General features: G+C 50.1%; 1 protein-coding gene across 3 annotated transcripts in view; it reads left to right on the top strand.

Annotated features, from left to right (window-relative positions):
• The window catches only part of CACNG3 (calcium voltage-gated channel auxiliary subunit gamma 3), an 85,130-nt gene that overhangs the window by 37,752 nt on the left and 25,919 nt on the right, over positions 1 to 21,459 (top strand). The window lies entirely within an intron of this gene.

Genomic DNA, 21,459 nt, shown 5'->3' with positions numbered 1-21,459 from the left:
CTGCACCAGAAAGGGCTTGGTCATTCATTCAGAGTCTGCTGGTTATTTGGATCTGCGAGTGGCCCTTACCGGCAGCCGCCCCCCACCCAGGGACAGGAGCTGGGAGCACAGTCGGCAGGGCGGTCCTCAGTCCTGGCTACATAGGTGACCCAGGGAATGCTCAAAAGCACTGATGCCCACCCCCTCCTCCAGACCCCCAAGACCCCGAGTCCTGGGCTTGTTTTGAAGCTGCTCGGGGGATTGGAACAGGCAGCCGGAAAGAGGACGGCTGTGCTATGGAAAGCAAGGCCTCCAAAAACCAAAATAGAAATCCTCTCAACTTAGATATGGAAACAAGAGAGGACAAGGAGCAAGCAGAGCAGAAGATGCATGTGTCCGTCCGCTTACTCACTGGCTCGCTCAGCAAGCATTTTGTGAGAGCCTAGTGCATGCCAGGCAGCTGGGAGAGTCCCCCAGACTTGGCAGCCTGAACAAACGGAAACCTCTTGGAGAATCATCCAAGAAAGGAGCCTGAAGATGGACAGGAAGGACCGTGGGTCTGCAAAGTTCTAGAACCTCTCCACCCATGTGTGCCATCTTGTTCTGTTTCCCACACGTGTCCAGCAACAAAACCCTTGTACTGAGAAGGATCTCCTCGTTGTTTTCCTGGTGGCCTTGAGAAAGAGAAGAACTGGATTTTACCCCAAAGCTGCTTGTCGCCATAGTCAAGTGGGGGTCCACAGCCTGGGCCTGTGTTTCCTTTTCTTAAGGAAAAAAAAGAAAATAAATATATATATATATAGCCATATAAACCATATAAATATTGTCCTGAGTCAGTCTCATAAACCATATAAATATATATGCATATACTTAATACATATGTATATATAAACATATATATAGAAGAAAAAGAAAAAGAAAAAATATATATCCATATAAACTATATATGTATATACTTAATACATATGTATACATAAACATATGCAAACATAAATATATATGTATGTTTAATGTTCTTTTTTACAATAGAAACAATGTATTGTTCACTATAGAAAACTTAGGAAATAAAAATTAGCTTGAAAGTAACAAGTAATGAGGGACGCCTGGGTGGCGCAGTCGGTTAAGCGTCCGACTTCAGCCAGGTCACGATCTCGCAGTCCGTGAGTTCGAGCCCCGCGTCAGGCTTTGAGCTGATGGTTCAGAGCCTGGAGCCTGTTTCTGATTCTGTGTCTCCCTCTCTCTCTGCCCCTCCCCCGTTCATGCTCTGTCTCTCTCTGTCCCAAAAATAAAATAAACGTTGAAAAAAAAAATTAAAAAAAAAAAAAAAAAAGAAAGTAACAAGTAATGATAATCCTCATATTCTCTTAGCACAGCTATAACCCCCATCAAATATATATATTTACATTTTCTTATTTTTTTTTAACATTTTTATTCATTTCTGAGAGACAGAGAGAGACAGAATGTGAACAGAGGAGGGGCAGAGAGAGAGGGAGACACAGAATCGGAAGCAGGCTCCAGGCTCTGAGCTGTCAGCACAGAGGCCGACACGGGGCTCGAACTCACAAACTGCGAGATCTGACCTGAGCTGAAGCCATACGCTTAACCAACTGAGCCACCCAGGCTCATTTACATTTTATGCCCTACTTAGCTAACCCTTATTTTTTTTTTTTTTTAGTTTATTTTTATTTATTTTTGAGAGAGAGAGAGAGCGTGCACAAATGGGGGAGGGGCAGAGAGAGAGAGAGAGAGAGAGAGAATTCTAAGCAGGCTCTGCACTGTCAGCACAGAGCCCAATGCAGAGCTTGAACTCGCAAACTGTGAGATCATGACCTGAGCCAAAACCAAGAGTCAGTTGCTTAACTGACTAAGCCACATAGGCACCCCTATCCCTTATTTTTTTTTAATGTTTATGCATCTATTTTAAGGGGGGGGGTGCAGAGAGAGAGAGAGAGAGAGAGAATCCCAAGCAGGCTCCACACTGCTAGCACAGAGCCTGATGTGGGTGGGGCTCAAACTCATGAACTGTGAGATCATGACCTAACCTAAAATCAAGAGTCAGATGCTTAACTGACTGAGCCACCCAGGCACCCCAGGAATCCCTTATTTTTAACCAGAATGAGATTATACCATAAATTTTTTGTAAAGTACTTTTTTATTTACTAAAGCATCACGTTCATCTTTTCTACATGAACAAATGTTTTACTGCATCATTTAATGACCAGATAGTATGTCATTTTCTAATGTATCATAATTTATTTACTTCATCCCCTATTATTGGGTATTTAGTCTGCTTCCAGTTAAAAACAATACACACACACACACACACACACACACACACACACACACACTGTTGTAAATAAATTCTCGCGCACGTTCAGAATTATTTCTTTATGGAATTTTTAGAGCTGAGAACACTGAGTTAAAAGATGAGCATATGTTTCAATAAACTTTCGACTTAGAATAGTTTTTGATTTATAGAAAAGCTGCCAAGATAGTAGAGTGAGTTCCTGTATATGTACATCCAGTTTCCCTTGGTGTTAAGGACATTAGAATGATGCATTCGTTCCAGCTCATGAACCAATATATTGACACATTATTAACTAAAGCTGAATTTTATTCTGATTTCCTTAGTTTTTACCTAATGTCCTTTTCCTGTTTCAGGATCCCATCTGGGCCACTCCTATTATGTTTAGCCGTCATATCTCCTTAGGCTTCTTTAGACTGTGGGTTTCTTAGACTTCCCTGGTTTTTGATGACCTCGGGGGTTTTGAGAAGGGCTGTCTGGGGATTCTGTAGAATATGCTTTTCTCATGATTACATCAGGGGTTATGGAGCTTCGAGAGGAAGGACCACACGAAGTGCCGTTCTCATCACATCTTACCAAGGGCGCGAACTCTCCACATGACTTGTCACTGTTGATGTTGACCTCCGTCACCTGGCCGAGGTTGTGTGTGTCAGGTTTCTCCCCTGTAGAGTTGCATTGCACCCCTTTCTAGACATTGCTATTTGGAAGGAAATTCCTCTGGGGAATTATGCTCCCCTCCCTGAGGTGGCCATAACTGTATAAATTATTTGGAATTCTTCTGTACAGGAGATTTGTCTCCTTCCCTACCGCCCATTTACTTATTCATCCGTTTATTGCTTTATGTCACTATGGACCCATAGCTACTTATTTTATACCTTGGATTATAATCCATTACTCCACTGTTTATCTCGTTGCTGAGAATGTTCCAGCTTTGGCTACTGGGAGCTCTGTTGGTTGGCTCCTGTGTCCTTTTGTTTTTTTTTTTATGTTTATTTATTTTTGAGAGACAGAGACAGAGACAGAGCACTAGCAGGGGAGGGGCAGAGAGAGAGGGAGACACAGAATCAGAAGCAGGCTCCAGGCTCTGAGCTGTCAGCACAGAGCCCAACGTGGGGCTCGAACCCACGAGCCATGAGATCATGACCTGAGCGGAAGTCGGACGCTTAATCAACAGAGCCACCCAGGCACCCCACCTGTGTCCTTTTGATAGATGCCCACTGGTGGGTATCTTGGACACTTCCTCGTTTCCTGGCCTACGAGATGCTCCAGACTCATCTTATGTGTTTCCTGCTGCAGTCCTAGAGGAAATTATTTCTCCAGAGAGCTCTGGTTCTCTGATTGGAGATCAAGATCCGGGGTACTGATTACGCTCGGTGTACCAGCATGCTGTTGCTTCTAGACCCTGCCGGCAGACAGAGCTTGGAAATGTATGTGTGTATACAAACCCACGTGTATAGACATATCTATAATCTGATATTTCCCAATCTATATTGATATTAAGCTAAACATGAGTTTGCTATCATATCTCCAGTTGAAATCCAGAATCACATGGTTTATTCCAGCCTTCTCCCTCCTTAAAGATAGCCATATCTCAAAGTCTTTTGATTTATATTGCCATGTTGCCTTCCATGAACTTATTCTGGGGTGGGGGGCGGGGAGTGGTGAGGGGAGGACAGGAAGGGGAGAAGTATGACCTGAACCTATTTGCTGCCCATCAGGTCTTAATGAAGTCGTTTGAACACACACAGAGGATGGAATGATGCCTCCTAGGACAACATTTCCCATGCTATTTGAGGGACTTACAGTCCTTTTTGCTTGGAGAGATCAAAATCTGAAAGTACTTGTGTGCACAACTCCCCCACTTTGAGAATCAGAGACCACTGACATCAAAGAACTCTGGGTGGAAAGCTGTGGTTATTTCTACATTCATTTCTCACTTTGTAGGCTCCTTTTTTGAGCTATGACTAAGATCTTTGATCTGAGTGGCTTCCAAACTGCTTTTAAGTGCAGATAAAGAGTCAGTCCTTTGTTCCCAGCTTGTGGACCTGGGACCTCATGGGTCCAAGCAATGGACTCTGGAATGTGGAGACAAGGGCCACAAACCCAGGTGCCTACAGAGCCAGATGGGTTGTCTCGAGGGAAGGGGTTGGAGGCATGATGGCAAGCCGGAAATTATATGGCCCCATACAGAAATGTGGGCCCATTGTTGCCGGGTCCTCTGATTTTTTTTTTTTTTTTTTTTGGAAGAAAGCCAGAATTCTAGATTTTGTGTGAGCTTCTGAAGTTTTCAAATGTTAGCTATGATTGTCAGTCTTTCCAAAATGCTATAAGAGCCAACCACACTAAGTTCTCTGGCAGGATATGACCTTCAGAACCCCTGGTTTTGTACTCCCTGGTTGCTAGAAAAAAGCATAATAACTCAATTATCTGGGGATCTATGGCCGTCCTTTATACTAAAAAGGGGTCTCACACACTATGAAGTTTGGGTAACATTGGGTCATTTTGTCTTGCAGAAACATTCACTTTTATTTCTTTCCTGGGTCAATGAATTTCCAGATAAGTTGGGATCTATTCCCTGGGAGCTGAGGGATTAAGCCTGGAATGTTAGCGCACCACTGGAGGCACAGCAACCCAAGTCAGCCAGCTTCTCTGGCAGGGTTGGGAGGAGTGTGACATCCCACAGCCCAACACGGTCACAGCAAGTACGTGAGCAGGAAGCACCCCTGTCTGCTCTGCGAAGGTCTGCCCTTCATCCCCCGCGATCTTCATTGCACCCCTTGCTTCTCTGGCTCCTGACTCTTTTCGGGACTGTGGAGACTGGTTTGAAGGCATTGCTCCCGAGGCAGGGAGTAGGGCTGGGGGAATTGGTAATATGCATCCAGCAGGATCAGCTCTCCAAATAACAACATGCTTCCTTCACCCACCTTGGCCTTTCTGTCACCCAAGAGACTGCTATTAGCTGTCAACCAAAGAGCTGAGACATCCGTGATCATTTTCTTATACTTTAAAACGACCGTATGCTTTGCTGGTCCTCTGTGCTTCCCCAGACCTGCACCTCCTTTCTGCTCTGCTTGGGGCATAGATCTGGCTTTGAAAGTCATTACTTAGTTGACTTACTCCTCGTGGGATAGTTCTGAATATCTGTCTAGTGAGATGACACAGATAGGTACTCGAGATTAAAGCCTTGGATGCTGTAGATTTGTAATCTGTCTCGTGCTCTCTCAATGCCCATGGCCCCTAGGGCCTGGGGCAGCAGGAAAAGCAAGAGAAGTCACTCAGCCTTCCCCCTTGATTCCTTTGTCCCTTATCTTCCAGCGCCCACTCTTTTCTCCCTCCAATCCATTTTCCACATTGTCGCCTGAGTAATCTTTTGAAACATCCAGAAGGTCGTGCTAGCCTCCTGCTTACTCTTCTCCAATGGCTTCCCCGGCTCTTTAAAAAATAAGCCTCCTTGGGGCGCCTGGGTGGCGCAGTCGGTTAAGCGTCCGGCTTCAGCCGGGTCACGATCTCGCGGTCTGTGAGTTCGAGCCCCACGTCAGGCTCTGGGCTGATGGCTCAGAGCCTGGAGCCTGTTTCCGGTTCTGTGCCTCCCTCTCTCTCTGCCCCTCCCCCGTTCATGCTCTGTCTCTCTCTGTCCCAAAAATAAATAAACGTTGAAAAAAAAAAAAAAAAAAAAAAAAAAGCCTCCTTATCACAGCCCAAAACCTTGCTACTCAAAGTGTGGTCCTTGGACCAGGAGCATCAGCATCACCTGGGAGCTCGCTAAAAATGCAGCTCCTGGGGCGCCTGGGTGGCTCGGTCAGTTAAGGGTCCCCCTTTGGCTCAGGTCATGATCTCACAGTTCATGAGTCCGAGCCCTGGGTCAGGGTCTCTGCTGTCAGTATGGAGCCCACTTTGTATTCTCTGTTCCCCCTCTCTCTCTGCCCCTCCCCTGCTCATGCTCTTTCTCAAAAATAAATAAACATTTAAAAGAAAAAAAAAGAAATGCAGCTCCTTGGGCACCTGGGCGACTCAGTCAGTTAAGCATCTGACTCTTGGTTTCGGCTCAGGTCATGATCTCACAGTTCATGAGTTTGAGCTCCGAAACAGGCTCTGTGCTCACAGTGCAGAGCCTGCTTGGCGTTCTCTCTCTCTTCCTTCTCTCTGCCCCTCCCCTGCTCTCTTCCTCTCTCAAAATCAATAATTTTTTAACTAAAAAAAAAAAAAAAGGAAACACAGCTCCTAAACCCACCTATTGAATCAGAATCTGGATTTTAACAAGATCCTCTGGTGAATGGGATGCACATAAAAGTTCAAAAACTTCTGTGTGGGCTTCCGGTGCCCATGGTTGCACATTTAATCACCTGGGGACTTTTTTTTTTTTTTTTTAATATTTTCTTTAATGTTTATTTTTGAGAGAGACACAGAGTGCAAGTGGGGGGGTCAGAGAGAGGGAGACACAGAATCCAATTTTAAAAAGAATTTTTTAATGTTTATTTATTTTTGAGAGAGAGAGAGAGAGAGAGAGAGACAGAGTGCAAGTGGGGGAGGGGCAGAGACAGAGGGAGACACAGAATCCGAAGCAGGTTCCAGGCTCTGAGCTGTCAGCACAGAGCCCGATGTGGGGCTCAAAATCATGAACTCACCTGGGGACTTTTTAAACACACTCATGCCTGGGCTGCAAGTGACTGTCGGGGGGGGGGGAGGGGGGGAAGGGTTCTAGGCACTGGAATTTTTAAAGCTGCCTAGGTGTTTGTAAAGTGCTGCTCTGCCCGTTCTGTCCCTGTTTGCCTCTCCAGCTTCCTTCCCGTTCCTTTCCCCCTTCTCTCCTCTCCTCCAGCCACATCAACCCTTTGTTCATATCTAGCAAGCTCTGTGGTCCCTCAACCGCGCATTCTTGCTGCCTACAAAGCTCTTCTTGTGGAGGTTGTCCCACCATTTAGAAATCCACTTAAATATCATCGTCTCAGGGAACCTTCCTTGACTCTTCACACCCCCCACCAGCTCTGTGCTCCGTTGCCCTGTTTGATTTTCTCCATAGCATTCATTGCTATCTGCAGTCAACTCATTTCTGTATTAATTTGCCTACAGAATGGCTGCTTTCCTTCATTAGAATTTCAGTTTCGGGAAGACAGAGACCTGGTGGGTTTCAGTCACCACCAGGGCTGGATTCGGAGCAAACTTAAGCGTGTGTGCTTGGGGCCAGAACACGTGGGGGAGTGGAGAGAGAGAGAGAGAGAGAGAGAGAAAAGCTTTTTAAAAATGAGATTTGATATTTCAAAAACTGACCAGAGTAGTCATCATGGAAAAAATTAGAATGTGTTGTACTTCCTCATACATATGTTAAAGAGAGTGGTTTTTCTAATTGCACATGGAAAAGGGTACCGTCATCTTTTTTAGGACTTAGAGGTTTTAAGTTGTTCAACTTAAAAAGAAAAATCAAAGTGTAAGGTGCACACAAAGAGATGCATCCCACGCATACCGTTTCATGAAGTTCCATAAACTAAACACACCTGGTCACCAGCACCCGGCTCAAGAAAGGTGCGTTTGCTCAGCCTCTGTCATTCGCCTTCCGGTCACCACCAGCTCTGACTTGTAACCGGGGAGACTGGGTTTTTTGAAAGTGCTAATCCGATGTCATCTCCTCTGAGGCCCCGCGACTAAGCAGTGCCCGGCAAATACTAGCTGACCATTCGGTGTTTGTTGAATGAACTAATGGACTAATTCATTCATTACTCGCCTCCAGTCATCTCTCTGCTCACCCTTTCTGGGGAATCCAGTCTCAGAGACTGAACTGATTTGAACCCAAAAAAGAGGTAGGCTCAGAGCTGGCCTCAGTCTCCTTTTTGGACACCAGGCAGTATGGCACATTTTCCAGGTCCAGTTGGCGTGGAGCCTTTTGATGGAACCAACCCAGTGAATTTTCTTTGGTGCCTACCTGGTGTCATTCACCCAGCCGTGCCACGGCCATTGAGGGGATTATCCCTCCAGTGGGCTTTTCTTGGAGTCACGGTGCTCACTGCCTTTTAGGTTTCTTTGCATTTGACTGGGGCTTGTATTTAGCCCCATGGAAGCTCGGGGCTCCTATTCTTCCTTCTGGGCTTTTCGCTTTTTCCCTTCCAGCTGGTGAAGCTCACCATGCTGAGCAAGGTGAAAAGGCTGAATGGAAGTTTCAGAAGCAGAAAGGTACTAAACTCTGGTTTCCCGTGTAGCAGAGGTGTGGGGCAAAGGGAGGCAGGTGCTGACCCCAAAGGACAGGGACCGCCTGGCCATCTGCGGGCTCTCTCCCACCACTGGGTTATTAACTCTTCCTCTGTCCGTGTTTCACCTCCCCCACCCCACACCTTTCCCTGTATGGCCAGTTTCTTCAAAATTCAGCCGTCCCCAACTGTGAGACGCTTTCCCGGGGAACCATCTTTCCCACCCCTAACTCCTGCCCACCCCCACCCCCCACCACACACCAATCCCCCAGTTCCATGTGCTGTTTCCGGGCATAATAATGACCTCTCCTAACACTGCCAAGCTCTAGGCTACACTCCACCTGCAGCCCTCCGTCAGCCCTCATCCCAGCCCTAGGAAGCCCATCCTGGCTGCTTCCCCCTTTTACAGGTGGAGGAAATGAGGCTCCCAGAGGTTGACTTAGCCAAGATCTCTGGGCTAGAAAGCGACAGAGCCAGGACTCGCACCCCTGTCTGTTTGACCTTTGCAGCAGGTGCACAAGCTCCCCTTCAGCCCTCCTCCTCCCACTGCTGGGATTGCACCTGCTGGCCCAGCCTGTTCACAGCTGAGCCCCTATCCCAGAATTGCCCTTCGCATAAGGGAGCTGCCCTGGCCAAGGTCACACGCGCATCCCACATCCAGCAGCTGGTCGAGGTGGGGATGCGGAGGCCTTCCCTCCTTGCCTTCATTCGGGACACTCAAAAACGCCTTCTCGGGGCGCCTGGGTGGCGCAGTCGGTTAAGCGTCCGACTTCAGCCAGGTCACGATCTCGCGGTCCGTGAGTTCGAGCCCCGCGTCAGGCTCTGGGCTGCTGGCTCAGAGCCTGGAGCCTGTTTCCCATTCTGTGTCTCCCTCTCTCTCTGCCCCTCCCCCGTTCATGCTCTGTCTCTCTCTGTCCCAAAAATAAATAAACGTTGAAAAAAAAAAAAATTAAAAAAAAAAAAAAAAAAAAAAAAAAAAAAAGCCTTCTCGGGGTGCCTCGGGCTCAGGTCACCATCTAACGATTCTTGAGTTTCGAGCCCCACATCGGGCTAGCTGCTGTCAGGGCCACACCCGCTTCTGACCCTCTTTCCTCACTCTCTCTCTGCCCCTCCCCCACCGGTCCTCTGTATGTCAAAAAAAAAATTTTTTTTGAGAAAATAATAAATAAGTAAATAATTTAATAAAATGCCTTCTCACTCCACAGTCCCCGTGGAAGTGCTGAGTCCACATAACAGCTGCGCGGCCGTTCCGCTCTCCCTCTCCCTCCGCCACCCCTCGGGGATTGTTCCCAAGAGCCCAGCCCGGAAGCCTCTGGCACACACAGCTCCAGGAGTGTGTGTACCAGCAACACAAGCGACGACAACTCCTAAGTCACACACTGCACTCCTAGACTCTGCTGTAACCTGCACCCGCGTGCTCCCCCCATCACGGCACCCAGTGAACAGGGAAGGGTCACCTTTCCGTTCCATGCACCCCTTGAGAGAACCAGAGGCCCCCCACCTGCGACAAAATGTTCGTGGGGAACACACAGCCAGGGAAGGAATCCTGCCTGGTGTGTGACAGGGAAGGGCTCTCATCCCCGGGTGGTGGGGGGAACGTCCTTGTGTCCTTCGTGTTTCTGAGGCATGGCTCCGCATCTTGGGGCTGGCGGTGGCATCTCCGAAAACAGGGGGTGGGTTGCGGAGGCCGGACGCCTCCAGCAGCCCTGGGCCTGCAGCACAAGGGTGTCCGTTTAGCGTCCCCTCATCTGCATGTGAGGAGGGGGATGAGCTTGACGATGCGTCTGCCTCCTCTCCGCCCTGAACTCTTCACTTGCCCCCCAACCCCGACTCTTGTTTGCACCTGAAACTTCCTGGGCATGGGACAGAGGCTTTGTCTCTGTGGACCCTCGGGAAAGCTCACATGAACGAACAGATGAGCCAGGGATCCAGGAGGAAGGCCAGTGCACCCGGTGGGGGGGAGATGCTGGGTCACCCCAAAGCACTCCCCGTTGTAGCCACCGTAGACAGAAGTGCAGTGCGTTCTGCGTCTGAGTGTGGCTGTTCTGGAAGCAATCCGCCCTTCTGGTGCCTGCAGCTGGCCAGGGCACAGACCGAGCACGCATTTCCCTCTTGCGTTCTGGGGTGCCTGTGCCATCTCTACAACTTCGAGGCTGTGGCCTTGTGTTTTTCCATCCCATCCGTCCTCTCTGCAGGCTGCCCTTGTCTGTGCCTGAGCCCACTGCTTAATATTATCAGTGGTGAAAGCTAATCGTTTTGGTTTTTTTTTTAATGTTTTATTTACTTTTGAGAGCGAGAGAGAGACAGAGTATAAGTGGGAGAGGGGCAGAGAGGGAGGGAGACACAGAATCGGAAGCAGGCTCCAGGCCCTGTCAGCACAGAGCCCGAGGTGGGGCTTGAACTCATGAACCAGGATATCATGACCTGAGCCGAAGTCGGCCGCTCAACCGACTGAGCCACCCAGGCGCCCCTACAGCTAATGGTTTTTAAAGCATTGACTAGGTGCCACCGGCCAACCCACCTTTTCTGAATTAGCTCATCCTTCATAACAGCTCTGTGAATTATTATTCTCACTTTGCAGATGTGGCAACTAAGGCACAGAGATGTCGAGCAACCTGCCTGAGGTCACACAGCTGAGAAAGCAGTGCAGTCAGGCTCTAGTACAAATGCTTAACCACTGCTCTATATCTCAGCAAAGTACACAAAGTTAAGGCATTTGAACGAAGAAAAAAGGACTAATGAGTATGTAGGGTAGAAAAAGAAGGCAACAAACAAGTATTTAGTGCCTAATGTGCTAGCTGCTTTTCTGTATTTTATGTCTTTTTCTCCCAACAGCAGCATCATCAGGTAGGAGAGGCTCAGAAAGGTTAAGTAACTTGCCCAAGGTCATCACAACAAGCATCAGAGCTGGGATTCAAACCTAGGCCTCCTGACACCTGTTAGAGCAGTTTCACTCTTCACGGAAAGTTCTGGGCCACGGCATGTTTTCAGCCTGAGAAAACCACCAGATAAGCTTCTAGCTCGGGCTTTGATCTCCTGGTGAGCCGGCACATTATTCGTTTGCCTTGGTTTTGCACACACTTCCTAGCACAATGCCTATTGAGTGAGCAGATGAATTCTAGTTCACGTGCTTCCACACAGGGGTGCCTAGTGCCTGGTGGGACTTGGTAGAAACATTGCAAGAGCACGCTGTGTAAGTAATGATTTCTCCCCAAAGACGGGAGCAGATCTTCAAGAGGAAATCAGATCATGTCCTACCATGGTTGATGGGGAGGGCATCTGAGCTGAGACCCGAGTGGAAGATGAAGCCAGGCATGTGAGAATACAGATACGTATTCCAGGTGGATGGAACAGCATGTGCTAAGGCCCTGGGGCAGTGAAGAGCTCCGTGTGTTTGCAGCTGGTGTGACTGGAACACCAAGGCGGTAGCATGGTAGGAGATGAGGGCTAGGAGACAGAAGGGAATCGGATGATGGAGGGACCATTGAGCCTGGTGGGAACTTCAGAGGTGGTCCTAAATCTGATGGGAAGCGAGGGAGTCATGCGAAGTGGTTTTCTCTGTAAAACATCACTGTGGGCCAGGCATGAGGAAAAGTGGAGCAGGGAGAACATGTAGGTTACTGGAGCCATCCAGGCAGGAGGTGCTGGTAGCTTGGACCAGCATGCAGCGGAAGTGTTCCACACGGTGACACGCTTTGGAGACTGACGGAATCTGCTGACAAATTGAACATCTGAGGGCAAGGGAAAGGTATCAGATAGTCGATCTGAGACAGGAAATCCCCAACAATGAAAATAGCTGTCGCTTAGACCGTGTCTCCTACGTGCCCGCCACTGTTGTCATCACTTACCACAGATGAACTCGTTTAATCCTCGCAACATTCCTATGCAATAGGGTGGTTGTTATCCCCATTTTACACGTGGGGAGACTGAGGTACAGAGAGGTTAGGTGACTTTCCCAAGGTCACACAGCTAGTAGGTGTTGCTGCAGGGATTTGAACCTGGGCGGTCTGGCTCCGGTGTCCATATCCTGGAATTTCACCTTGGATTCTCCTCCTCAAGGAGGAGGGTTCAAAAAGTGGGGGGCTTTCTGGACTCCCCACATCCTGCTGTGAGGTGCTCAGTCAGTGTGCACAGATCAGCTCATTGGAGCGACTCTCCTGAGGGAGCTTGAGCTCAAACAGAGGTAGACGCTCTTCCTGGACACCCTCTAGGTGATGTCTGACGAATAAGGGACGAATATCGAGGATTCTACAGGCTCCTGCTTCCTGGACAGCTCTCCAGCATGGACACAGGGGACCAAGACCCTCAGAGCATTCTCAGGCTGTTTCCCTTTTCTGTGTCAGGAGGAGGCAGCCAACCACAGCACACTTGGGTTGCCTCTCTCAGCCACAGTATGGGGCAAAACTTAAGAGCAAAAGCTCTACAGACAGGTACAGGCACATTACTTGACCTCCCTGTGCCTCGACTTTCCCATCTGTAAAATGGGAAGTCAGTATCCCATGGGGTTACTGTGAGTTAGTATCTGTAAAGTGCTATTTAAAAATACCTGGTGCGGGGCGCCTGGGTGGCGCAGTCGGTTGAGCGTCCGACTTCAGTCAGGTCACGATCTCGCGGTCCGTGAGTTCGAGCCCTGCGTCAGGCTCTGGACTGATGGCTCAGAGCCTGGAGCCTGTTTCCGATTCTGTGTCTCCCTCTCTCTCTGCCCCTCCCCCGTTCATGCTCTGTCTCTCTCTGTCCCAAAAATAAATAAATGTTGAAAAAAAAAATTTTTTTTTAAAAATACCTGGTGCATCTTAAGACCTTTTTAAGTATGTGATAAAAAGCAATGAGGCGGGAGGTTGGGCACAAGGAAGCAGGAGAAGCTTTTCCAGGCCAGGCCTATTGTCCTCAGATGCGTGTTTCCAGCGTGATCGGTTGCCCCGTCTGTCTCTGGACCTGACCCGTTTAGGAGTTGATTTGGAAAACTGTTAGAGCCCGCCTTCACCAACCTGCTCTAAGTATGAAATCCCAGCCAACAAGAAGGAAGACAGAACTAAACATTGGTGGCTGGGGCTGGACCGTATCAGACAGTGGGGAAAAGTGGTTTAGACTATAAACCATGGCCTCCTGTTCCGAGGCTGTGGGTCGGAAACAGCCCACTGGGCATCTCCACTTGGCTCCTCCATAATCCTCTCTAATCGACCTGCCCATAATTTAGTTCAGTGGCGCCTCCCTCCCCATCAAAACAATCTACGTCCCTCCCCAATTTTGGTGAGTTGCATAGCAAAGAGGAATATAATGTCCAGGTCCAGAGCTAGGCCACCTGTGTTCAAGGCCCCTTTTTAGCCGTGCTTCCTTGCACAAGTCACTTACCCTCTCTGTGCTTCAGTTTTCTCATCTATAACAACGCAGATGAAAACAACAGTATGTATCTCACGGTATTCTTGTAAGGATTAAATGAAACTATGTTTCTCACCCAGTAGGCACTGAATAAATAGTAATCACAGCGTGTATAACAATTTGTCTTTTTTAAAAAAAATAATAGTAGCTGAAACTTTCACAATTCTAAGAACTTTACATATGTAAAATCATTATTTCTTACAAAAACCCTCTGAGATGAATCTATTATCTCTGATTTACAGATGAGGAAAGTCAGACTCAGAGAGCTAGAGCAACTTGCCCGAGGTTATACAGCTTGAGCAGCAGGGACAGAATTGAAACCCAGGCACTCTGGCTCCAGAGTCAAGGCTCATAATCCCTATGTGGTTGTTTTTTAAGTTTATTTATTTATTCTGAGAGAGAGAGAGAGAAAGCACAAGTCGGGGAGGGACAGGGAGAGGGAGAGAGAATCCCAAGCACACTTTGAGCTGTCAGTGCAGAGCCGAACACAGGGCTCGAACTCATGAACCATGAGATGATGACCTGAGCTGAAGTCAGTTGCTTAACTGACTGAGCCACCCAGGCGCCCCAATCCCTATGTTGAGAGGTTCCTTTTCTTAGCACTTTTCTGTGTTTAAGACCTCAACTTTTCTACCCTTTTTGAGTTCAGTGAAAAGACGAAATTGGCCCAAAAGATAGATCTAGGATGTGTACACGGCCCCCAAACAAAGCTCCTCTCTGGTCGCCTTGTGTGGGCTGCAGGATGGGCAGCATGATTTGTGGGGTCCTGTGCTAGCTGAAAATGGGGAGCTCCCGGGTCAGGAAACACGAAGGCTTTCAAGACAGTGGGGCAGAGCATTCGGTCAAGCACAGGACTCTTCTAAGCACGGGACCCTGTAAGACAGCCCTGGGCCCAGGCGCACAGAGCGGCCCGCTGCAGGGTACCGAGAGCCCCTCCGCCCACAGGGCAGCCCGGCAGCCGAGGCTGACCCGGAGCCCGCCGCCTGAGCGAGGGGCTTTGCCCTTCTGCCCCAACGCACCACGGTGATGCGGAGAACATAGGAAGCCTTGCCCTCGTGGCCCAGTCTGGACAACAGGATCTGCTTTGGTCGGAGCCTGGTTCTTTTCCCCAGGGTTTATTAGCCAGCACAATGCTCTGCATGTGTGGGTGCCACAGCCCTCACGCACAGACATATATGTCCCTGTGTTCCCACCGACTCCCCTACAGCCATGTGGCAGCTTCATTCTGAAACCTGGCAAATTCTCTACGGACTCTCACGGCTGCCTGTGCCTCTCCCTCCTCCTCCCCCACCTCCTCCTCCCCCTCCTCGTGTTCCTCCTCCTCCCCCTGCTCTTCCTCCCTCTTTCTGCCCCCTCTTCCTCCCTTCCCTCCACCTCCTCCCCCTCCTTCTGCCCCCTCCCCCTCCTGCCCCCTGCTCCTCCTGCCCTCTCCTCCTCCTCCCCTCTCCTCCTCCCCCTCCCCCCCTCCTCCTGTTCCTCCTCCTCCTCCCCCTGCTGTCCCCTCCTCGTCCCCCCTGCTCCTCCTTCTGCCCCTCCTCCTGTTCCTCCTCCTCCTCCCCCCTGCTCCTCTTCCTCCCTCCTCCTCCTCCCCCTCCTCCTGTTCCTCCTCCTCCTCCCCCCTGCTCCTCTTCCTCCCTCCTCCTCCTCCCCCTCCTCCTGTTCCTCCTCCTCCTCCCCCCTGCTCCTCTTCCTCCCTCCTCCTCCTCCCCCTCCTCCTGTTCCTCCTCCTCCTCCCCCCTGCTCCTCTTCCTCCCTCCTCCTCCTCCCCCTCCTCCTGTTCCTCCTCCTCCTCCCCACTGCTCCTCTTCCTCCCTCCTCCTCTCCCCCACCTCCTCCCCTCCTCCTTCTGCCCCCTCCCCCTCCTGCCCCCACCTCTTTCTCCCCCTGCTCTTCTTCCTCCCTCCTCCTCCTCCCCCTCCTCCCTTTCCCCCTCCTCCTGTTCCTCCTCCTCCTCCCCCCTGCTCCTCTTCCTCCCTCCTCCTGCCCCCTCTTCCTCCTCCCCCTCCTCCCTCTGCCCCTCCTCCTCCTGCCCCCACCTTCTCCTCCCTCCTCCTCCCCCTCCTCCACCTTCTCCTCCTCCCCCTTCTCCTGTCCCCTCTTCCTCCTCTCCCTCCTCTCCCTTGCTCCCTCCCTCCTCCTCTTCCGCCTCCTCCTCCCCCACCCCCTGCCCCCTCCTCCACCTCCTCCTCCCACCACCAACCCCTGTCCAAGTCCATGCCATCCGGGAGCCCCCCTGCTGCACAATCAGGAATGATAGTGGGTAGAAAACAGGAGCCGTGGGCTTTGAGCATGATGGTGTTTGAGGAGCCACAGTCCCCGAGTGTGCAAGGCTGTGAGCCCCTCGGTCAGCGCCTGAGGAAGCTGCAGATTCGTGCGGCTATTTTTATTCTCTGCCGAGGATCTTAGGGAAGCTCCCGGAACAAGGGAGTGGCCGGGCCCACCTGAGGCTCGAAGGAGACGGCTCGTGCTGGCACTTTCCGCAACTCAGCAGCCCCAGCCCCGTTTCGACGCCCCGCAGAATTATTTTTGGAGTTCTCTTAACTCAACAAGTATTCACTGACCGCTTACAGGGGACCAGGCCACATTGTCATACAGCTCCTTTGCCTTGTGTCTTTGGCCAAGATTTATCCACCTCTGCGCCTTGCCCAGACATTCTGGGAGAAAGGTCTTCTCCAAATCCAAGGAAGGGGCATTTGGACTTCTGGGGTGTATTTCCTCAGCTGTGAGAACACACCTGTCACTTCATTTCCCCCAACTCTGGCCACCACCCTCCGTATCCCCAGCATCAGGTGTTAATTGAGAGCACGTATTGAACGTGTACTCTGTGCCTGCCTGCTAACAGCTGCACAGGCGTTGTCTCATCGGGGGTCTTGTACTGTTATGATCCCTCTTTTATGGAGGAGGAAACTGAGTTTCAGAGAGTGTAAGTGATCCCAAGGTCCCAAGACCACCTGGAGGGTCTCAGGAACCCTTTGGACCTTACCCATCCTGCAGGGCTCCAAGGCCAGGCACAGCCATCCTTTCCAATCCCTGGCAGGAACCCCCGCCTGGGGATGCCGCCCTGGCTACGCCAGCTCCTGAAACACGACCGCCCCACGCCTTCCGCGTCAGTGACTTGGCTGGGGACCAGGCTCAGACTTCCCTTCAGCCCCGCCTGATGCCCAGCACTCCAGAAGCTCCTCTGAACTCTGAGTACTCACTGCCCACTCCAAATGGATTCCCTCTTTGTGAGCTGTGTGCTCTCTCCCCAATGAGACAAAGCTCCCGCGGGAAGGTCCTGGCCTGTTTCCTGACATCCCCACAGAGCCAGCATGGTGCGGGTGGCCATGTTGCTCACTGGGGCGACGACGGATCGATCCGTCTGTGGCTTCATTCTGCTCTGGGCGCCTTTCCAGATGGCCTCCCAGCAGCCCAGCTGAGACGCCCTAAGATTCCACCCCACCCCCGGAAGCCCCCCAGCTTGACCCAGGCTGTGTGTGCCTTGTCTGCCCTTGGCTCCTGGAATGAGTGACAGGTCTGCCCAGTTTGTCTGGTGTCTCCCACAGTCCTATTATGGCGGCGACTTGGGGAGTGAAAACAAACAGGTCTGGGTTCAGATTCCAACTCGGCTACTTGGCTGGGTCTTCCTCAGATCACGTCCTTCATTTCCCTGAGCTGCAGTGCCCTCTCCCGTGAGACATGGGGCAAAACGCACAGGCAAACACATAACAAGACAAAGGCCTCCTACAGTCCTGGGACACACACCTCACAAGGGGGGCCAGCTTCCCAGATGGGAAGAAAGGGGACTCCTGTGAATGAAGGGCTCCCCCGAGTGACCCACCAGGCTGCATAGTGACCGTCATCATGACCATCGTCCACGTAGCCTGGGTCCCAGACACATGCCAAATGCTGTATTTATAGCATCTCATTTGCTTGGCCTCCCTGGCTTTCCAGCTGAGAAAACTGAAGCATAGACATGGAGAAATTTGAACGAGGTTGCACCAGCAAGAAGGGGCAGGCAGGTTCGAACTTGGGGTTGGCTAGTCCTGAACCTGTGCTCTTAACTACCAAGCCATCCCAGCAGATGAGAGAAGAGATGAGAGCCCTCTGGCTCTCTTCAAGGCCGTTGCATCGTGCAGGAATCGGACAGTGGGAGGCGAGATGGGTAGAGGACAGGGCTTGTGTGTGCTCCTCGGCCTCTTCCAGGGACCACAGCAGAATGTGGAGGAGTCACTGCTCCCAGGGATGGACGAGACCCCAGAGTCACAGCACTGGAGAGAACGAGGCTCCCGTTTCTGTGCAGGCCGATGAGTGGTTCTGGCAAAGTGAGGTCTGGAGAGACCACAGCCTGGTTTTGGCGTGTGGAGTGTTGGTGAGTCTGGAAGCCCAGAGAGAACGCACACCCCCAACACCCTGGCCTGGGGGATCTGTGTTTGGAGATGGCATCCATGGCCGTAAGGAAAGGAGCTTCTCTTGAGAAGCATCACATGTGCAGGGGGGCGGGGCATGCAGAATAGAAAGACCCTGAGCATCTCCTGGGTGCTGATGCAGAATTTTGGGTGCCGCTCCAGACCTCCCGGCTCAGAATCTCTGAGGAATCTGTATTTTAGCAAGTGCTCCTGGGGGTGCTGCACCCCCTGAAGTTTGAGAACACCACCCTTGAGGAGTCTAGCCTCTGGGCCTTTGCACATGTCGGCCAGCCCTCCAGAATGCTCTCCCCCTTGTTCTCAGCGTGGCTGACTCACGTTCAGCATCCTGCCTCAGCTCAGACAACCCTTCTAGAGGCTTCCCGTCCATCCCACTGTGATTGGCGGTCATGGCACCTTACTTATTGCCTTCATAGCATGTTTCCTACGCAGTAATGAGCTTGCTCCTTCTCCCCCACGTCCAGAAGGGCAGGGATTTCATTCATCTAACGTTCTTCTGCACCCATGGAACCAAGCATGGTGCTTAGCACATAGTAGGCACTCTGTAGATCTTTTTTTTTTTTTTTTTTTTTTTTTTGGACAAATTAATGAACAAACATCTTCCTGCCTAGAGTCTAGCTCCTGGCCAAACCAGCTTATAGGCTCGAAGTCCTCTAGTTAAATTAAATGATGCCTCCCTCGGGGCAGTCTCAGCAACACAGGCCCAAGGGCCTGGTGGATCAGAAGGAAATTTCTGGTTGCAGATGGGGGCAGGGTGGCACTGAGCAAATTCAGGCTGCTCTCATCACATGAAGTATGACCATTGATGTCACGTGCCTGTGGGCATGGAATGTGAGTGCTGCCCACCCCAGATAGAAGGGGGTCACCTGGTCCCTTCATTCCCCCAGGGGGCTACCCGACAGCCCACCAGCAGGGGACACCCATGCTCCCAAGGCAGATGCCTGGTCCCCAGAGAGGGCACTAAATAACATCTCACCCCATGAGGAGAAAGGTATTTGCTTTTCAATTCACAGTATCCAGCTTGGATTTAATAACATCACTTTGTTTCCATTGTATGTATCTTTTGCAATGCCCTTCTATTTATGGCCAGCGGTACTAGCTTTCCATTTACAGTTGGGTTATAAAGTTTCCTTTTAAAATACATCTCAGTTAAAAAAAAAAAAAGTGAGTTGATTTAAAGAGCAATAGAAGACAAATGCCAAAACATGTGATATAAATATATGGAGAAAGGCATACAAATGAAGAGTGTGTGGTCTGCCGTAGCTGTACCTCTAGTCTCTTCCTCAGAACATTCCAGGAATCAGAACGGTAGGATTTTAGAAAGGTGCTAGGGGACATCTACTATAGATGGCTGGATACCTCTGTAACAGCCTCCCGCCATCAGATAGATGCATCCGTCGCTCTGCAGCAAAACTCGGGAATATTGCACCAAGTGAGACCAACGAAGACCACGAATGCTTTCCCAAGTCAGCTCAGGTCAGGTTCTGCCCCCAGCTGAGTCCATGTGACAATCTCATAGTTTTGCTCCCAAATAAATCATAAGGTGCATTTATTTGCTCAGAGCTGTTTGGAATTCCGAATTTCGAATTAGGGATGGTAGCCCTTGGAAATGATATTTAGACTAATCCTAGCTGGGGGTTAATGAGTATTTCACCAAGGGGCACTTGGCTGGCTCAGTTGGAAGAACGTGTGACTCTTGATCGCAGGGTCATGAGTTTGAGCCCCGCTATTGGATATAGGGGTTACTTAAATAAATAAATTTTTTAAAAAGAATTTTAGGGGCACCTGGGCAGCTCAGTCAGTTAAGCATCAGACTTTGGCTCAGGTCATGATCTTGCGGTTTGTGGGCTCAAACCCCGTGTCAGGCTCTGTGCCGACAGCTCAGAGCCTGGAGCCTGCTTCAGATTCTGTGTCTCCGTCTCTATCTGCCCCTCCCCCACTCTCTCATGTGTGCTCTCTCTCTCTCAAAAATAAACATTGGAAAATTTTCTTTAATTTTAAAAATGAGTATTTCAGCATGCTATCTGCCTCATCAATTTGATCTCATTCAATCCTCACAACAACCCTGAGAGTTAAGTACTATGATTATGCCCATTTCCCAGATGAGGAAACTGAGACATCACTTGCCAAGGTTACACAGCTAGCACCATGGCAGAACCTGCACTAGAAGCTAGAAACGCACGAGTAGGAGAGCAAAACAGCCCGGAACTCACGTGGAGCCGCCGCCATTCCCTCCTGGTGACTCCCACTGACCTACTTGGATTGAGATCCTCACATCAGCATCATTGTGTAGTTAGGTGAGACAGAGGAGACACCACCTCCAGATGCCCCAGAGAAACACGGCCCAGCCAGCACCCGAGGACAGCTCTGTGAGCTCGTTAGCACTTCCAAGGAACCCTGGGGCACCCCTGGGTACGGCCAGAAAGTGCCAAGACAAGCTGTAAGCTTCATGCTGAGGGTTTCTTCTAGCCTCCAACCTACCTGCACCCCCCGCCCCCATCATGCAGACTCTCGACGGCCTCTCGTTCCCCTCTAGTTGCCCTGTTTCCTGAACACGCAACCCCACACCAGACAGTGATCAGCTAGACATTTCCTTATACGTTATCTCTGCTTTTAGTTTTAAACTTTAAAATTTTCAGGTTTTAAATTTGAGAAATATAGGAAAACAGAGTCAAAGAGAGCAAAACCCACTCATAATCCACTTTAAAAAATAGAGAGTAAGAGGCAAAAGTTGCCTTCCCAATTCTGCCACTCAAATGCTATGCCCTCCCCCCCCCACAGAGGTAACCACTGTTGAAAGTAACTTTATTAATCTTTTCCTGTGCCTACTGAGACATATCTATGTGCAGATCTGTATCCATGACTATTTGAAATCTAAATCAATATCTACCTATCTAGCTTCAATCCACAAAAGAACCTATGTACAGCTGCTCAGGCAGTGCACTGCTCAACTCCTGGGGCCACCATTCACATTAACTGCCTTATAATCCATTTGCACATATTTTTTGCTTACAAAAATGAGATGAGGGCTTCCATATTGAACTGCAACTTCAATTCATAAGTTGAATTGAGGTCCATATTGAGGTCCATATGGACCTCTTTCCTGGTCACCTATATAGTGAATCCAACCCATAAAACCACCAGAAGATGTTTCCAAGATTTGTGGCTCTTAACACTGTCCCTTTAACACTTGTAGCAGCCCTCCGAGGGT

Source organism: Puma concolor, chromosome E3 (assembly GCF_028749965.1).
Source record: "Puma concolor isolate L17-30 chromosome E3, mPumCon1.1.hap2, whole genome shotgun sequence".
NCBI lineage: Eukaryota > Metazoa > Chordata > Mammalia > Carnivora > Felidae > Puma > Puma concolor.
The sequence above is the reverse complement of the archived record's forward strand: the minus strand, read 5'-3'. Positions and strand labels throughout refer to the sequence as shown.